The sequence below is a fragment of the Oncorhynchus nerka genome, linkage group LG14 (genome assembly GCF_034236695.1).
Source record: "Oncorhynchus nerka isolate Pitt River linkage group LG14, Oner_Uvic_2.0, whole genome shotgun sequence".
Lineage (NCBI taxonomy): Eukaryota > Metazoa > Chordata > Actinopteri > Salmoniformes > Salmonidae > Oncorhynchus > Oncorhynchus nerka.
In genome coordinates this window covers 40,345,881-40,366,503 of record NC_088409.1, presented here as the reverse complement: position 1 = coordinate 40,366,503, position 20,623 = coordinate 40,345,881, and the positions used below count along the sequence as shown (strand labels likewise).

The following is a 20,623-nucleotide window of genomic DNA, read 5'->3' as shown; positions in this document are numbered from 1 at the left end:
TACCTCAATGGCCGGGCTCACAGACAATTTCAATGCCAAGAGAAATGACTGGAGTAAATCTATCAGCATTGACCCTAACCTCACCAAAAATGACCAGCCATTTGTCTGTGGTTCCAGCCGTCCTGAACCCAACGGAATGTTCATGACTAAGCATGTTCATGAATACAAAACATACAAATAAAATCAAAGTTAATGTTCTTTGCTTCTAACCAAGAAGCTATAAAAAATACAATCTCATTAACACTTGACATCATTAACAGCTCATTAACAGCTGACATTAACAACTAACATCTGTGGTAGATAAAAATATACATTTTTATTTAAAAGACAGGATGTGACCGGAATATTTCTGCCAGAAAAAAAAAGATTGAAAATGACAGATAACTAGCTATTTAATCATGTCTATCTACATGATTACTATCTCCACTAGACAGTGATTTGCAGTTGGATCATTTATAATGATCAGCAAGACTCTCCTATGCAGATATCTCATTAGAATCCCCCAGTATGGGACCAATAGCTTCATACAGTATAACTACTGTTCCTTCACCAATTAACCCTACTGGTTCCCTCATTATGCTCTTTGTCTTCATCCTGCCTAATTCTCTGCCTGTCAACATAGACAGGACATATCTACATAGCACCTTGACATACTGTACGCTAGGCTGCATACACTTTGAACCTAAAAGGCCGACTGAAAACAGAAATGAAATGCATAGACTATTGGCTCTGTGCAGCCTGTACTAAGTCGGCTGCTTTTTTTCTTTGATAATTTAAAGAACAGTTTTATTGTTGAACCATTATTACAATACAAAGGACACTATTTTATGTGAAAACTGAAAATGCTATTATAATGGCATGATGTATGTAATTACAGGGAGGTACAAGCAAAACATGGAGTAAGTTAGGTCCATGCAATTTAATATTTGGACCACTATTAATAACTGAAGACAACAGAGAAACTTGTTGACAGAATGAAAGTATTTTGTTCAGTTATCTTATATGTGGAGCAAGGTAACCAGCCTCAGAAAGAAGGTTAATGATATATCAATTTAAATGCCCTTGTCTGAAATCTCATTGGCGGAGAGACTGGCTGCAGGCTCGGGTTGCAAGGATCCAGATGTGTAGGCATCCAACAACTGGACAAAAGTGAGATGTTGAGGGAGGAGTCTAATGAAAAGGTTTGAACAAAACACGTCTCAAACAAGCTTTTTTTTAAAAGAATAAAAAAAAAACACGTCTCAAACGAGGTCTGGTACTATCCCTCCCCCTGTCATTGGACCGACTGCCGGCCAATTCAACACACTAGGGCGTGTATTATCCTATGCTGCTCTTCGCTGGGTGAGGTATGTTGTGATTGCAGTCCAGCTCGAGCGTGCGTGGGTCTCTGTCATGACAAGGGCGCTCTTTCGCAGCTTTCGCGCTCTGGGAATACAAGCCTTTTTGGAAAAAAATAACTAATCCCGTTTTTACGCTTCTGTAACACTGGTCTCTGTCCTGCTAGAATCAAAGTATTGTCAACGAAACAAGATAGCCAAAACGAAAGAAAAAGGTAAGAATTATACTACGGCACTTTCTCTTTATCAAGCGTTGATTATTTGATTCCGCTAGTGCTAGGGCAAAAACCAAAACGGGTAGGTGGTATAAACTGGCCAAACATGTTATGAATGGTAGGACTTCCTATAAGTACCTACTTAGAACTAGAATACGACATCGTTTTGTTTTAAATAGCCCAATGTCCTCTATGTAGACACTGGGGCAAACTTGTGGCAACACAAAATACTCCGAATGCGCAAGTTAAATGTAGGTGCAGCCACGGAGACAGTCGGCTACTGAAGGAGTTAGTTATTTGAATCAGCTGTTTCGTGCTAGGGCAAAACCAAAACGTGCACACAGGAAGGGCCCCAAGACCGAGACTGGGAAACCGTGTCCTAAACCATTGGCTTCAGCTCGATCATCTTTTCAGCTAAATGTCATCAAATAAATATGCCAAAAATAGTGTACTAGGAATACTCTATCCGTTTTTGGATAGGATATATGACTGTGTTTTTGTCGTTGTGCAGACAGACGTCTGTTTGTATTTATGTAGGCTATAGTTTACAGAAATTAAAACGAGACTTTAATGGTCTATATAATAGACCTGCAACCATACATGTCTTTCAAACACTGTTATATCATCTCACTGGGTCATTTGAACAAGGTGAATACAAGATCGTTTTTGTAGAAAATTGTTGCCAGTCTTAAAGAGTAAGTTGAAATGCATAATAGCTGCGTGCGCCAAGATGTATCGAGTTGGGTGATTTCACAGATTTCGCAGTCCTTTGTGTGGCGTGACAAACTTGTTGTTGTAGGCCTAGATTGACCTTACTTGGTTCACCAGCTTTATATTATAGAGCAATGTCTTGTCATTTTGACAGCTGCTTAATTAAAATGCGCATTAGGTGATTTTAGTTGTGGATGACTTTGAATTTTCCACAACAACTGCAGTCTGTGACCTGCTGGTTATCTGTCATAATGCAATGAAACAAATGATGATGCCTTTGATTGTGTTCTTAGGCTGATTCTTAAATTGTTTTATGTTTTTTGAGTTTGTGCGCATATTTATAGCCTGAAAATACAGCTAGAGGCTATCAATAACAGTGATTCGAATTACATGTTGATATTAGTTTTTTCATGCAGTCTTTAATGCGTTTTGGTAAACACTAGCCAAAATATAATAGCCAATATTGTGTCGAATTAGCGAGAATAATGTCCAATAGTTCCAGATGGGAGGACATTGAAGGTGACAGTCTGTGTGTAGTCTACAGACCTGGATTGAGACAAAAATAGGCTATCTTTTTATGGTCTTTAGAACCACTCTCAGCTATGCCCAACAGAGAGAAGCTTTTAGTAGGCTTATATCTGCAAGTCAAATATCTTGACCAAAGTATGGCATGAAGTACGTGTGTGTGGGGGGTGGGTTTTGCTCAAATCTGGTTAAAGGATTGAAAGGAATGTGAGTCTTATTTAGTACATTTAGTAATTGCCTGCTTTTCTCAAGTCTAGTAACCTGGCCAGCAGGTAGGTTAGACAAGCTAATCCAACTTGATTGATAGCCTGAAATGGTGAGATTGGGAGTCTATCTAGCTGGCTAACTAAAGCCAACATCATACAGTTGCAAGGTTAGTACTATCAATCAAATGTATTTATAAAGCCCATTTTACATCAGCAGATGTCACAAAGTGCAATACAGAAACCCAACCTAAAGCCCCAAACGGCAAGCAATGCAGATGTAGACGCAGACAAACAACAAAACATTTTTGTTTGATTTATTCATGAAGAAGAAATCAATAGGCTACATAGCTTGATCACGTTCATTTATAAACATACCTCCTGTCCAGCACCATCAGCTAAAATCAAATAAAACGCTGTGTGTCACTCTACACTCTCCTCCTCCACTGACAATACTCCACGCGCTAGAGTATAGTGGCCTGCCTTTCTTTTCTCTGTGCACTTGGGAAGGGACCACTTACTAGGGAGAATTGTGGGGGGCGGTGGGTACTCTTTGCCTAGTCCAGTCAGTGTGTCCCATCTGCAAAATGCTGCTGACAGATCTTTTAATAAATGATTCGGATAAAACATGGGCTTAAAAATGAAGATGACTAATTAATTTAACATCTGAAACATCTCACAACACGACATCTGAGGGGGCACTTGCCTTTGTGCCCCCTATGGACATGCCGCCACTGGCAGCATGCACAACTAACGTTTCCCATCCATAATAGTTTTGGTGATGTGGATGTGTGATAACTGCGTCTATATTCCAATGTTTTAGAAGAAATGTAAATATTCATGTTAATTTGGTGCAAAACTCACTGACTCTAGGGTATCATTATCTTACAGTACAAACAAGGTTGTTTTTCTCCTTTCTAAATGTTTCTTGCTGCAGATATTTTTATTAAAAACAATATTCACCCCCATCTTTTACATGTTAAAAAGGAAACCAAAGTTGCAGTTGGTATCAGTTTTTTACTGGTGCTTGTGGTCAGGGCTAGGCTGCTCAGTCAGAGAAAATGACAATACTGTTATACATTAGGTGTTTTAGATGTCAGAGCCTAATCAACAAGTGGTGCTATTGCTTCCCTTCAACAGAGTTGGAATATTCTACTGGTTTGTTGCGTTTTCTGGATTGATCATTTTTGAATAATATGTTTATATTATTTGTAACTCCTACCCAACCATTATGCCCTCTCGGAACTCTTTTTACCTTGCTCACTCTCTTTCGCTCTCTCTCTCTCTTTCTCATTTCCTACCTCCAGAAACACACATCTCCGCTTTCTTATTACCCAACCCCATTCAATAAGTAACTCAGGTCTTGCATGCTGGTGGGTGATGGCTGTAAATGACTGGAGCTGAGAGAGGCAGCCCGCTCCCTCTCCGTCGGCTCCCAAATTGCATGTTGTCCGGCTCTCATTTCAGCCCTGAAAGAGCCGGCGCTCGGTTAGCATGGCTAATGGTGCATTCAGACCACGGTGTAATTTTATTTCCTATTTCCGATGGTGCTGTAGTTTTTGTATTAAATGACAGGAGGTCTGCTGCAGGGCTGAGCTGTGATGTGTGGATGGCTGTGTCTCCTTAATGGTCCGCGGGGTAATGAGGGCAGAAATAGGCTCTGTCCCAGGGGCCCAGGACTATGGTCCTGTGGGACGTACAGTACAGCCTATACCTCCCAGCCCACGGTCACCCCTGTGATGCAGATATTCCCTCATCCAACTCTGCTGCCTCTCCAACTGTTCCAACAGTTGGAGAACTGGCTTCAGAACTGGCCCAGACTCAAGTTACTGTACTGTTTAGAGAAGCAACTGTCTTTTGAGTCAACTGTCTTCCGCAGAAGACTGTGGTACCATTATACTATCCATAATATTATATTGAATGGTTTCGGTTAGGATCCTGATAGAGCCCAGATGCCCTGGCACATATCAATTGCAGTGGTTGAATTACTGCAATCTGCCCCTTCTGTGTTGATAACTTCCATTTTGAGATCAATATGACTTTTATAGTATCTTTCTTTAAAAGCATTGTAAGTGTGGAGTATTGACAGTAACCATCTGTCTGAGGTGACTCTGAATTACTACCTACGGCACTGGAGGGCTGCTGGAGTTTAAAAAATGGGCAGTGTGACTGTGTTTGGCTTGAAGGAGCAACAGTTAATCTTCGGCTCCCACCCTCACCATATGGGACTTTGTTTGGCCCTGCACCGGAGTGAAGCACTGGACTGTGGCACCTCATATTTCATATTGATGGTAGTTTGTTACCCATGGCAACTGGGCAGCCAATGGGGACCCCATATCTGGCTTAGTGGGGAAAGTAAGGAAAGGAAGGTTTTGCGAGGCCGTGCCGTCTTCCACCCTCCCTGTCTCTGCCTGCCTCGGTTCAGCGACAGGTTCCTGAACCCTGGGGAGTGAATTATTACCTGTCAGCCCCAGAGCATCCCCATCATCCATAACCCAAGGCTGACACACGGGACAGGCCTGTCCCCGCTATCTGCTGAGACCACCAGGCCTTGGCCTTCAGGTTTGGCCCCTCCAATGGACATTGGGGGAAAATCACATGAACATATTGCATTAAAAAGGGTGGGTTGAGGAAAGCCTCGTGGCTTTGCCATGGCAGCTGAAGGGGGTCTTCAGTCATTGTCCGGGACCAGTAGGGGGAAATGTACTTTACTGTGTTTTAGCTGTTTGCTCTTCACAATGCAGAAACTTGTTTTACTGAGTCCTCATTACAATGCTATTTATTTTTCTGTATATCTGTGTTCATTTCAGCACACCAGGACCTTGGTGCCCAAAATACATGTCTGGTTTAATTGACTGTGTTCAATATTGACACTGTTTCATCCTATTAGCCCCATCAGTAGCAGTCATTTAAATAGAGTCCTTGACAGGGCAGTAATTAGCTCTGATTCTAAAAACAGGCGAGTGATGGCTGCCCTCCTGTCACACCGCCGCGGTTAGCACAGTACGGGTAATTATCCCAGAGCTGATGAGTGCGTGAATTTGGGAGGAAAAAGAGCAGAGTTCAACCAAAGGGTAGGATGGAAAAAAAGAAAAAAAGGTTGCAGACCACACTCTGGACAAGTGACAGGCCTCAGTCCTCCTTTCCAGACTGGCTGTCTTCCTGTGGTTTTATCAAGCCTTTTTCAGCAGTGTTAACCCCTTGTCAAACATGGTCTTAGGCCGCTCAGCTAACCCGCAGCAGCCACGGGCCGAGAATGCTGGGTAACTGTCTGGTTAAGCTCCACGAACTGAAGTGGAAGGGTTCCAGCAATTACAGAGGGCAGTATAACCTGTGTCAGCAGATAGTATCATATTTATGTATTCAGGTCCGTAAAGGTTTCCCAACCCTTAGTCTTTGTATGTGAACATGTTTTCATCCTACTTTATTTGTGTTATATTAGTATGTAAATCCTGCTGTCTGAGTGGCTTGTCTATGTTTGTTTGTAATTGGGTGATTTGGGAAGGTGCTTCAATCTGCATTTTGAGTAATCCTTTTAGATTCCATTATCTTTTTGTCTTCCTCAAAAGAGATTGGCCACACACACAGCTGTTTGATTAGTGTGATGGGAAGTTTTTGCCCAGTACACTCAGGGCTGGTAAGGGAGAAGAGTGTTGGGCAAGAAATACATCCTGTTGAGATTAAACTTATTTCCCTTTCATGCATATTTCATCTGAGGAGGTAGCTACTTCATTTGCACATTGAGTCTCATCACTGAGGATTACTGAGCGATGACTAAGACGCTTGCCTTTTTTATACTCACATTTAACTGCGACACCCACAATCCCCCAGAGCCCCCAATGAACCATAACAATCACAAGGGCCTATATGCAATATTCAGGCATTGAGATACCTATTGGTACTGTATGTATATAATAGCATCAGTAAACTTGAATCAAAACATTTTCCCATTGGCTACTTAATGCAGGAAGCAATATACACTGCTCAAAAAAATAAAGGGAACACTAAAATAACACATCCTAGATCTGAATGAATGAAATATTCTTATTAAATACTTTTTTCTTTACATAGTTGAATGTGCTGACAACAAAATCACACAAAAATGTATCAACCCATGGAGGTCTGGATTTGGAGTCACACTCAAAATTAAAGTGGAAACCCACACTACAGGCTGATCCAACTTTGATGTAATGTCCTTAAAACAAGTCAAAATGAGGCTCAGTAGTGTGTGTGGCCTCCACGTGCCCGTATGACCTCCCTACAACGCCTGGGCATGCTCCTGATGAGGTGGCGGATGGTCTCCTGAAGGATCTCCTCCCAGACCTGGACTAAAGCATCCGCCAACTCCTGGACAGTCTGTGGTGCAACGTGGCATTGGTGGATGGAGCGAGACATGATGAAGGCCAGTCCATAGCATCAATGCCTTCCTCTTGCAGGAACTGCTGACGCTCCAGCCACATGAAGTCTAGCATTGTCTTGCATTAGGAGGAACCCAGGGCCAACCGCACCAGCATATGGTCTCACAAGGGGTCTGAGGATCTCATCTCGGTACCTAATGGCAGTCAGGCTACCTCTGGCGAGCACATGGAGGGCTGTGCGGCCCCCCCAAAGAAATGCCACCCCACACCACTGACCCATCGCCAAACCGGTCATGCTGGAGGATGTTGCAGGCAGCAGAACGTTCTCCACGGCGTCTCCAGACTGTCACGTCTGTCACATGTGCTCAGTGTGACCCTGCTTTCATCTGTGAAAAGCACAGGGCGCCAGTGGCGAATTTACCAATCTTGGTGTTCTCTGGCTCACTGACCTGTGGATGTCGGGCCCTCATACCACCCTCATGGAGTCTGTTTCTGACTGTTTGAGCAGACACATGCACATTTGTGGCCTGCTGGAGGTCATTTTGCAGGGCTCTGGCAGTGCTCCTCCTGCCCCTCCTTGCACAAAGGCGGAGGTAGCGGTCCTGCTGCTGGGTTGTTGCCCTCCTACGGCCTCCTCCACGTCTCCTGATGTAATGGCCTGTCTCCTAGTAGCTCCTCCATGCTCTGGACACTACGCTGACAGACACAGCAAACCTTCTTGCCACAGCTCGCATTGATGTTCCATCCTGGATGAGCTGCACTACCTGAGCCACTTGTGTGGGTTGTAGACTCCGTCTATTGCTACCACTAGAGTGAAACCACCGCCAGCATTCAAAAGTGACCAAAACATCAGCCAGGAAGCATAGGAACTGAGAAGTGGTCTGTGCTTATCACCTGCAGAACCACTCCTGATTGACTTGGAGTTACATTGTGTTGTTTAAGTGTTCCCTTTATTTTTTTGAGCAGTGTATATTTTGCAGCGATCTTTTTACTCTACTGCTCATCTTCTCATAGAATGCAGGTTAACGAAACAAGCCCTCCTGTGAATTGCTTCTGGCCGCACACACATTATTGATTGGCGCAGTCCTAGAGGGGCTAAAGGTGCAGTGGTTTTTGTTCCAAATGATCTCTTAATCACTTCATAATGAGGGTAGCCTCCCGCCATCCTGCCTCATTGATTAGCTGCCCATGTTGAAACTGAAGCAATCTGTCCTTTCACTTCACTGAATGTTTACTTTGGATTCACTGGTGTTTTGGCTTAGCTGTATCCAAAATCCTTATAATGGGTTTATTAAGTTGATTTTGTTTCTGGTGGCGCATTCATACAGTTTTTGTATAGTCTATTTTTGTGATCATGCAATGGATTTCACTGTAGCTGAAAACCATCTAGTTCCTGCATGATTTCAAAATATATGTTTTTATTTTTAGGCTAGAATTAAAGTGCAGAACTGAATCTCCTAACCACATCCCAGGAATTGAAATGTGGGTGCATGCTGGAGCTTGTTGTTCTTGGAAATCCACCCACAATTTGTTAGCATGCAGGAAAGATCTGTTCTTCAGAGAGAAAATGTGTGAGAGGAGGACATTAGTAAAAAAGGGAGAGAGATTTGGAAATAGGCAGGGTAAGTAGGAGAATAACATCAACAAAAATGTAATTTGATCATCTTAAAATCCATCCTTCATGCCATATAATACATGTAATCTTTATGCATTTAGGGCCCGATTCAGACTTAGGGAATGTACGCCTTTCTTACGCACGCCTTTACTAGGCACTTCTCAGTAGTTTGTATTCAGACTTATCTTATGCAGGTGCATAACGGGCTTATCAGGTGTGATTCCCTTGCGGACGCTGAAATACATTTATTCAATCTCTGGAAACCCTCCCACTTGCTGGCCAACAGATTTTCTTGTGGAGTTTTCATTCAATAGAGGTTTCAGTACATTTATCTGAAATCATCCCTTTAAATACTTTAACTTTTTAATTATAATTTTCTTGACAGACTCACTAGAATATACACCGAGTGTACAAAACATTGTACATGTGTACATTCTCTTTCCGTGGCATAGACTGACCAGTGAATCCAGTTGAAAGCTATGATCCTTTATTGATGTCATCTGTTAAATCTACTTCAACAAAGGAGGCTGACACAAAATGTGCAGAGCAACAGATGGGATACAGCTAGTCAACTAACAGTCCAGTACAACATTGGTGCCCAAAGACCAATAAAAGAATGCACAACTCATTGTACCTTGACACGAATGGGGTATGGAGGTCGATGACCTTACGGAGCAAAAAACAAAGTGTGCTAAATGGAGAAAACACTGGAGAATCAGAAAAACATTGCCTGGTCTGATGAATCCCGGTTCCTGCTGTTTCACGCTGACAGGAGGACTAGGGTATGGAGAACCACATGAGTACATGCATCCATAATGCAGTGCGTCAACATTGCAGGTTGGTGGTGTGATGTGAGGTGTATTTTCATGGCACGTATTGGGCCTCTTGATAAAAGTGGAGCCACAGGATTTCTGAACGTCATTGCCAATCAGGTGCATCCCTTCATTTTTTTTCAGCACGTTAAATGCCTCATGCCACAAGGCTTGTTGAGGAATGGTTCCAAGAACATGACGGTCAATTCAGTTTACTGCAATGGCCACCCTGTCACCAGATCTCAATCCAATAGAGCATCTGTGGGATGAGCTGGAATGATCTATTCAGAATAGAGATCCACTACCAGCCAACTTGACACTGTGGAAAGCATTGTAGTCAACAGCGGTTTGATTCATCATGAATGTTTCCATGTTCAATTCATGAAATATTGGAAGGTGAGAAAAGGGTACAATAGGGGTTGAACAGCAGTCTTATCAATATACCTTAATTATCTTCACTAATCCTGGAACTGTGATGACAACGATCCCGTCGTCATGAACCATGCTCCAGGTTTAAACTGCTATTGTCGTGCTTTCATTAATCGAATGACTGTTATTTATTTAATCAACTAACTATGTGTAAATGTTACTCGATTTTTAAATTAATCATGCAACAATTAATTCATTAGGATTTGGGGCACCACAGAAGAGGTTGTTTAAAGAGTTACCATCCCCCGAATTAAACTTTATAAGGCTCCCGAGTGGCGCAGGGGTCTAGAGCACTGCATCTGTGTTAGATGCATTACTACAGTCCCTGGTTCAAATCCAGACTGTATCACATCCGGCTGTGATTGGGAGTCCCATAGAGCTGCGCACAATTGACCCAGCGTCGTTCGGGGTAGGCCATCATTTTAAATAAGAATTTGTTCTTAACTGACTTGCCTAGTTAAATAAAGGTTAATTAAAACAATTATATGTTTCATGGATAAACGGTCATCTTATTAATCATTACCTCTTATCATATCATCATTCTGACCAAATTGAACATGTTTCATTTTATTTTAGGTTAAATTGATTTTATTGATGTATTATGTTACGTTAAAATAAGTGTTAATTCAGTATTGTTGTAATTGTCATTATTACAAATAAATAAAGACATTTGTCCGATTTAATCTGTATAGTTTTTTTTTGGTCCTCCAATAATCTGTATCGGCTTTTTTTGGTCCTCCAATAATCTGTATCGGCTTTTTTTGGTCCTCCAATAATCGGTATCAGCTTTTTTTGGTCCTCCAATAATCGGTATCGTCTTTTTTTGGTCCTCCAATAATCGGTATCGTCTTTTTTTGGTCCTCCAATAATCGGCATCGTCTTTTTTTGGTCCTCCAATAATCGGTATCGGCGTTGAAAAATCATAATCGGTCGACCTCTATTGTCAACCATTGCCAGGCTAATCTGAACCATCTGATCCTCACAGGACACTCTGTATGGTCTGTGCTCCATGAATGATTCAAATAGGCTACATGTCCCAAATTATGGAACAACGTGTAATATGTTAGCCTAATGTCAAACATTATTGACCCTCAGGAACAACCTCACGGACTTGACAGACAAAAGAAAGGTAAACTAACAATGTAAGGGAACGATGCAAAATGTGTCATATTTGTATAAAATGTATCAAAAATAAAACACAATCTTGATTAGAGAAGTATTCAACCCTCTGAGTCAATACATGTTAGAATCACCTTTCGCAGCAATTACAGCTGTGAGTCTTTCTGGGTAAGTCTCTAAGAGCTTTGTACACCTGGATTTGTTCATGATCGTTGCTAGACAGCAAATTTCACCACTTGCCATAGATTTTTCAAGACATTTTTAAGTTAACGGTAACTAGGCCACAGAGGAGCATTCAATGTCGCCTTGGTAAGCAACTCCAGTGTATATTTGTCAATGTGTTTTATGTCTGTTGGAAAGCAGACTGAACCAGGTTTTCCTCTAGGAAATGGCCTGTTTGGCTCTATTCTGTTTCTTTTAATCCTAGAAAAAACTCCAATGCAGCCACCACCATGCTTAAATATATTCACAGACGTGTTGTGTTGGATTTGTCCCAAACATAATGCATTGTATTCAGGACATTTTCTGCAGTTCTACTTTAGTGCTTTATTGCAAACAGGATACATGTTCTTTTCACTTTGTCATTTAGGTTAGTATTGTGGAGTAACTATGTTTTTGATCCATCCTTAGAGTTTAATGGCTGTGACAGGGGAAAACTAACTGTTTTAATGTCAGCATTGGCCTCATGTTGAAATCCCTGAGCGGTCTCCTTCCTCTCCGGAAACTGAGTTAGGAAGGACGCCTGTATCTTTTTAGTGACTGGGTGTATTGATACACCATCCAAAGTGTAATTCATTACTTAAACATGATCAAAGGGGATATTCAGTGTCTGCATTTTTATTTTTACCCATCTACCAATGGGTCCCTTTCTTTGCGAAGCATCGGAAAACCTCCCTGGTCTTTGTGGTTGAATCTGTGTTTGAAATTCACTGCTCGACTGAGGGACCTTACAATTATCTGTATGTGTGTGGGGTACAGAGATGAGGTAGTCATTCAAAAATCATGTTAAACACTATTATTATTGTCCATGCAACTTATGTGACTTGTTAAGAAACTCTTTTTCTCCTCAACTTATTTGGGCTTGCCATAAGAAAGGGGTTGAATACTTATTGACTCAAGACATTTACATTTGACATTTTTAATACATTTCTGAAAACACAATTCCACGTTGACGTTCTGGGGTGTTGTGTGACACAATCTTAATGTAATCCATTTAAAATTCAGGCTGTAAAACAACAAAATTGAGAAAAATTCAAGGGGTGGTGTCAATACTTTCTGAAGGCACTGTAGGCCTATTTCTCTGGGTATTACTGATGGTGGCTACTGATATTGGCTAATATTTAATATGATTGAAATTGTAAAAAAAAAATGTCCGGCCATATAATTAAATAATTCTAGAGTGCATACATCAACTCGGTAGGTTCGCCGCAACTGTCAGTGTGTACTGGTTTTCACAGGCTACAGCCTCGGCTTGGGTCTCCAAATTTCAGACCCACAAATTATAAAGTCTTAGGCCTACAATTAGAATTCTGAATAACGGCAGAGCTATTTTATACTTCACTGTGGAAAAAGAGTACGAAATACCTGTCATGTTGACATGCTTTTTAGTTTGCAGAAATATGACTGATTTTACATTAGTCACCAGCGATCATAAGGTAAAATAGATTTTAAACAATTGCCGTGTATATGTACAATTCCCTTATCCAAACGGATTACTCAAATAGCTCTGTAAATTAGTGCATGGAGAATAGTGTTTATTTCTATTCGAAAAAAGAAAGTTGTTGTTGCACTTGGAACCGACAGGTTGCTTGACCTTATTCATCATTTCATTTTGCATGAAGGTGTTGAAGTCAATGAAATGAAGTCAATGCCAGAATACACCTCTGCCACTACCCTCCTTTCTTTGATCTCTACCCCAAATGTATAGTGGCTGAATAGCATGCTATTCTCATGCGTAACATCAGAATACGTATATAGAGAAAAGCGTATAAAAATAAAATTACGTTCCCTTTTATGCACGCTTAACTTTGGTCGAAATTCCCCCCTATTAGTCTTTGTTTGTGTTCTTAAAATCTGTGGCACAGTTATTGTGCCTGTTCTCACAGATATAGCCTATACCGCAATGCAATAACCTCGTGGGGGGGGGGAATCTATTTAGAGTTTTGCTACTGGAGAACTTATTCTGAGTCATGATCATGTCTCAAAGTAGCTTATTGCAGTTTCTGGAAATTAGGATTTTTATGGGCCCGACACGAGAAATGAAGCAGGAAATTAAAAACCTAAGATTGTTTTTCCCGCTTAAAGCCACTGCTTCATGCAGTGATGCCTCATCATACCCGATTCAGGCTCTGCACGCACTCAAAAGGTGACTGGTATTCATTTACACAAAGTGTTTTGATTAAACCTCTTATTTTTTTATATATATTTTTTTATGGTATCATGCAACTATAGAACAATACATATATTAGTCTGTCACACATTGGTGTTAAATGACATGCATACTGCCAATTGGGTTTTTATTAGCTTGTTCAAAACCCTGCATCGAATTTCCCAACTATCCATAAATAGCTGTCTTGTTCGACCTTGTTACTGGAAACTTGTCCGGGGTCTATCAAGACTTAGCATGTACTGTACTTTATGCACTTAGGGAAGGGATGACAATGGATCGCATTCAAGTGTCGGCTAGTCCTCGCTTTGTTTAACGTCTGTGTGTGTGTTTATGCCTGTGTGAGGGTTGGTGTATGTGCTGGTTTTTACAGTAGAAGTCTACATCTCTGGGTGGTGATAATGCTATCAGTTGTTTGGTTTGGACGAGGTGCAAGATTAGTTCAGTAACAGACTCCTATCGCAGTCATTTTCCTGGGTTTCTCTGAACTCCAGCACCTTTCGCCTGAATCAGGGTTATTTTTAAACCGGTCTGTGGGGGTAGAGGTCCAGGGGGTAAGTGTCATATAATTCTACCAGTGTGCGTACAATTGCCCCCCCGCCCCCCCTTCTCACTTCAATCGTCCCATTCCGCGGGTGTGCCAGTTAACCATGTGGTGACTCATCCACGCAGCTGTGTGTGTGTGTGTGTGTGTGTGTGTGTGTGTGTGTGTGTGTGGTGGGTATTTGTGTGTTATAACGGCTGTTACGATGTTTACCATGTGTTTCGTCTTACACAGATACAGTAAACATATTTGTGTTGACGCATACAAACGCACTCCTACAGGTTCTCTTTCTCCTGCCCAGTGCCTCCAAGGCGGCTTCATTTGATCCTCCTTTATTGCTTTCCCACATTATCTCTCTGCCTCGACAGTCTCTCCCTGAGGGGTGATCACTGGTGACTGACGGTATGAAAGACAACTCAAGGTAAACAAGTCTCCAACTGCAGAGCCTGATACTGCTTTAATGCCTCGTCTCAGAGAGAGGAGTGGGAGAGGAGTGAGCGATGGAGAGAGGTACAGTAAACCGGGTATATCTTTAGTCACCTAATTTGAAGGGACCCAAATAGCCAACACAGCGGAAATGACCCCTACCTCCCACTCACACTCTAAGGCATGGTTCCATTACCTACTATTATAATCACAGTCTGTGTCCGTGACCATTAGATGGTCACAAAAAAAAAGGTTCCAACAAACAGTATCTCAAGACGCTTGTCTGATTTGGAAAAAGTGCTAAGAAATGTCTGGTTAGATGTCTAATGGAGTCGGTAATGGAGAGAGACTGACTGCGCTCTGAGGGACATATATCGGACACTCAGGTCAGTGGTTGCATTGAGACGACCATTCACACACAAGACCTTTTTAATTATGTTATTTTAATTAACCAGCTAGCATTATGTCTATGTCCATTTGTCTACCCGCTCGCCTTGGCAGACTAGGCTGAAATTCGCAAGCATTGTGTTCACTTGGCTTCCGAGGTCCCTGCCTCCTATATTTTCCTTTCAAATATATTTTTTTCTCTTTTAGGTTAGCATGATAATACCCCACTGGTGGAGGGTGGTGAGGTGTCAGCACAGGGTTGCTAATCACTTTAACCCTGTGCTCCGCCTGGTTATTATTATACTAAATGCACCATTGGTTAAACTAACAGTCTGAATTCCGGCATTATTCTCCAATATCAATGGGGTAAGAAAGGGGGAAGGAGCACAATGGCAAATTGTGGGCTATGTCTTGCTCCCTGGTGTCCCACACTATTGTTCCATGGATCTTTCCCCAGTGTAATTATGCTATGCTAATACCCTCCCCGTGGTCCCCAGTTATACCAGCAGCAGGGTTGTTCATCCTTCATGTTTAGACTGTGCTGTGTCACGTTGTTGTAGATCGAGTGAAACTAGAGCGAAGTTAATTTTAAAACATTATAGTAATTGTCCTCCAGTGCCAGCCCTGAAACATGAGCATATCCTGGACTGTTTCTCAAGACACTCTCGGTGGGGGTTTGATGGGAAAATCATTGGCTGAGCTTGTCGCCATGGTTTCAGCATCAGGGTTAGGTGTGGGTCAGACCACCTTGAACTCCTCCGCTGGATTGATTGTGTTGGCCTTGACAGGGTTAGACCGCTGATCCCCCCCCCTTGACACGAGGACTTTGTTAAAACCTGACACAGGCAAACCCCTGTCATGGTCTGAGGAGAGCCGGGTGAGGTCAGGGGTCAGGAGTTAAGGTGGAGTTGTGGCTTGACCTGAATACTGATTGAATTTCTTTGGGGCTATCTGGGGAAGGAGGCCATGTTAGGGGGGGAGGAGGGAGGTCAAGTCATTTACCTTACCCACTGTTAAGACATAGAGTATGGGCATTTGGTGAAGGAAGGGTGAGAGACGAGTAGTCATAACATGCCTCTCCCTTATGCTGGACTGTGTGTGTGCTCCTTGTGATTTCACTCTCACTGACCCACAATACTACACTGACCCACAATAATAGACAGCTGAGAGGAGGAAGGACCTTTACAGGGTACTCTATGTGCCCGATGAACATGTTCTTGGTATTCCGTAGGAATGCTCATCTCTGTGGTCAGTTCTTTTAACATTTGATGTAGAGCTGAAAAACTCCCTTGCTAGTCTTGCATTTTCTCCTAGTGTTTTGACAATGGGATGACATGCACAAGAGAGCTCTAGGGTTTAGCTTGAACTCAACCGATGATATTTGGATGATCTTTGGGTGGCAATTTGTTGCTCACAAATGGATGGTTCTTGATGCATTTCTAGAGGAAGGGCTCAATTATCTGCCCAAAGTCTACATTTTAATTGACTGTTTTAAATGTCTCTCCTCTTCTCAAGTAATCAGAGATATCATCAACATTGTCAGAACAGAAATTCTGGCACTCTCGCTTTAAGTAGTTTGAGGTGGTCCGTGACATTGAACTGCAAACCGTTGTTACTACATATCTGCTAATATTGACTGTAACAGAAATTAGGGGAGCTTGAAACATATGCTTGATCAACGACCATTCTGGAGCCCCTGTGGGGAGGGTTTGGACAATGGGCACCACCCGCGGTGACATGGTGGTCCACAGCTGTAGATGATCCCAATATCTTAATTCCGAGCCCGGATCCTGATCCGGGATAATGAGCAGCTTCCCGCTTTAGTCTCTGTGATTAATCAAACTGCTCCCAGGTCAGTGGGGGGGACACAGGGTTTGGGAGATATCTGTCCTCTCCTAACCGCCATCCCTATCCTTCATCTCTTCCTCCACTTGGCGAGATCTGTGGTTGTTGTCATTTGTGTTATTTTGCTGGTTAATGAAGCTTTTCTGGTTCCTTTGGAGATGTGGTTGTGAAATCTCCTCTTTCACTGTTGAAGGTCCATATTCAGAATCGATGCAGAATCGCACATGCTCATGTTAACACATGTTAACATGCAGGTGTGTGAGCTGCTTGTTTGTCCTTCCAACCATATATGGAAGCACCTGAAAAGAGTAGAATAAAGTTGCAAATAAAACAAACATCCTGTAAAATGTTTCAGCTGTCAGAGTTGTACATGATTACGTACCAAGTTGTGATTACGAGCAGTGGATTGTGTAATGGTGTTTACATGTTAACTCAGAGTTGAGAGGAAGCCCAGGCTGGCCAGTTTTGTTACCTTAGCTTTGGTGATGGAATCGTTCCTATACTCATGTTACCCAATCAGAAGAGATTATGCTAGCACCGTTGTCTCAAAGCCCTCTCAGATCTTTTTTTTTCTTCCAATTTACATTTCCATTTTTCCATTTTTTTTTAAGGTGTTTAGCTTATGCTACTCTTATGCTGGCTTTCGTATCGTACTTTTAAATTGAGACCATTTTTGGATTTTGTTTTGAAGGAAAATAAGATTGAGCTCCACATACAATATGTTAAGAGCCTTGAAAGTTTACTGAACCCAGGAAAATATATTTTGAAATTGCATTGACGAGTTGATCGCAGTGCACCAATCAGATAGTACGAGCATCCTAACAGGTGTCTTATTGATCTGTGGTGTTGATTAAACTGTGCAACCTTCCCCTCCTTTCCGAAGGAAAATAAAATGCATAGCCCTACCCTCTAAAATAAATCTACTGGGCATTTGGGAGCAATTTGAAGTCTGGGACCTTTTAGTGCTTTGGAGTTAATCATGTTTTGCTGTTGAACTTGAAATGGAATTTGGTTTCCACTGCACACAAGCGTTGAATATGTTATTATTTTGTGTTGTTCTTTCCCAGGCTGTGCTTTGAATTCTGAACTGATCCATTACAGCTCTTACAGATGGCAAGTACCAGCATTCATCGATCAACATTTTGCTACAGACCAAAAAAGAGCAAAACAATAGAATATTGGCCAGAAGCCCACGCATATCACGCAACCCACAAATAGGCTGTTATTGATACACTACAGTTTACATTTTCTCTCTTTATGCTCTTGGCCTTTTTCTCTCATACTGGGAGCATAGAGAAAATAGAACAAAGTACAAATGAACAGAGCTATTATAGAATTTGAGACAATAGAGGAATCAGCGTTAGCATGTGGCTGCCAGCTGGTCTGTTTTTTTTTAGTCCAGTGGCTTCTTTAAAAAAAAAAAAAAGTATTTACAGGTTGAAATACCTGCTGTGTTTTTGGGTAACTAGGTCACATACCCAACCTTCACCATTTGTCACAATTAGCTTTGTCTGGAATAGATAAGGTCGTAGTGTTGGATTTAGGCCAATGGCCTCTAATCATGGCCCCAAGAATGTTCAATCGCAGATGATTTTGACCGACCAAGTTCAGTCTAACTATAAATAGACACTGCAATGGGAGGGGAAAATGAACTTTCTTAAGACTCTGCTGAATTGACAGGCAGGAGGAATTTTCCAGAACAATGACCAGGTTAATGTGTTTCCAAAATGTTAATTGTGATTGATGGCCCTCATGTTAAGCAAGACCTTGTCCCGATTTTGGATTCCTTTAGTGTATATTTTTGTGGCCAAGGACTTGGATAACCCTCATAATATGCTATAATTCACAACATGAACCGTGCACTGCAAGAGCATGGAAATGCTCTGGCATCATTTAAAAAATTGGACCTAAATCTAGGTGTCAGCCTATCCAGAGGAACAAAATCACTTACGAAACCAACAGATTGTTATTTTTCACTGTTTGAAAGATCTCTTTGCCATATTGTCAGAGAGTGGAGAATTCAAAGAAAGAAATCCAAAGATTTCTCAAACCACTCTGTGCTGAAAGGGGAACTGGCAAAGTGAAGTCTAATTCTCTTGAAGCAGATTGCCAGAACAGATTGTGTTCTGAGATGCCCTGTGATTTGGCCATCTCCAACTCTCTCTAGGATTTGTCAACAGATTTGATTCATAATCTGCCCATTTATCAATGTAAACTAAGTGCACTTTTGTTAAATTCCCTTTCTCTGAATAGAGAAGAACCAGTCAAGAAACTTGTTTTCTTCTGCTTCGTTAGTCAATGTAATTTCTCTTCTGACATCTGAAGCATGTTTTTTGCTGCAGCTCTTGTTATTTCCAGAGTACTTTACAGTTGCATTGGTTGTTCGGGTCTTTCCTTTACTTCAATAATCAATGTTTGCCTTCCACTATAAACCTGGCTATAGTATTGAGTTTTATTGATATATATATATATACACACACACACACAAAGTCGGAAGTTTACGTACACCTTAGCCAAATACATTTAAACTCAGTTTTTCACAATTCCTGACATTTAATCCTAGTAAAAATTCTGTTTTAGGCAAATTAGGATCACCACTTTATTTTAAGAATGTGATATGTTGGATTAATAGTAGAGAGAACTATTTATTTCAGCTTTTATTTCTTTCATCACATTCCCAGTGGGTCAGAGTTTACATGCACTCAATTAGTACTTGGTAGCATTGCCTTTTAAAGTGTTTAACTTGGGTCAAACGTTTCGGGTAGCCTTCTACAAGCTTCCCACAATAAGTTGGGTGAAATTTGGTCCATTCCTCCTGACATAGCTGGTGTAACCGAGTCAGGTTTGCAGGCCTCCTTGCTCGCACACGTTTTTTCAGTTCTGCCCACACATTTTCTATAGGATTGAGGTCAGGGCTTTGTGATGGCCAATCCAATACCTTGACTCTGTTGTCCTTAACTTCTTGATGCACCCATCCCGTTAGCGGGATCATTTTCGTCAACATCCGCTGAATTGCAGAGCGCCAAATTCAAATTAAATTACTAAAAATATTTAATTTTCATGAAATCACAAGTGCAATATAGCAAAACACAGCTTAGTTTGTTGTTAATCCACCTGGCGTAAGCTTACCAAGCGTTTATGTAAGGACATATCTCAGCAGACAACATTATAAACAGCTAGCAGCCAAGGAGATTGGTCACGAAAGTCAGAAAATCAATAAAATGAATCGCTTACCTTTGATGATCTTCGGATGTTTGCACTCACGAGACTCCTAGGTACACAATAAATGTTCCTTTTATTCCATAAAGATTATTTTTATATCCAAAATACCTCCATTTGGTTGGCGCGAAGGCAGACAATGGAACAGAGAGCTTTCAGGAAAAACAGCACTTCCGGGTTGGATTTTCCTCAGGTTTTCGCCTGCAATATCAGTTCTGTTATACTCACAGACAATATTTTGACAGTTTTAGAAACTTTAGAGTGTTTTCTATCCCAATCTGACAATTATATGCATATTCTAGATTCTGGGCCTGAGGAATAGGCAGTTTCATTTGGGTACGTTTTTCATCCAAACATCAAAATACTGCCCCCTACACTCAACAGGTTAAGCCATTTTGCCACAACTTTGGAATTATGCTTGGGGTCATTGTCCATTTGGAAGACCCATTTGCGACCAAGCTTTAACTTCCTGACTGATGTCTTGAGATGTTG

At 41.6% G+C, this 20,623-nt stretch overlaps 1 protein-coding gene across 5 annotated transcripts in view; it reads left to right on the top strand.

The window, feature by feature from the left end:
• The first annotated feature begins 1,338 nt into the window (after positions 1–1,338).
• LOC115141049 (semaphorin-6D-like) overlaps positions 1,339–20,623 on the top strand; it is a 131,126-nt gene continuing 111,841 nt past the window's right edge. For all 5 annotated transcript variants that reach the window (XM_029679636.2, XM_029679638.2, XM_029679639.2 and 2 more), the window contains exon 1: positions 1,339–1,552. The gene's annotated coding sequence lies outside the window, so the exon portion shown is untranslated. The remainder of the gene's footprint in view (positions 1,553–20,623) is intronic.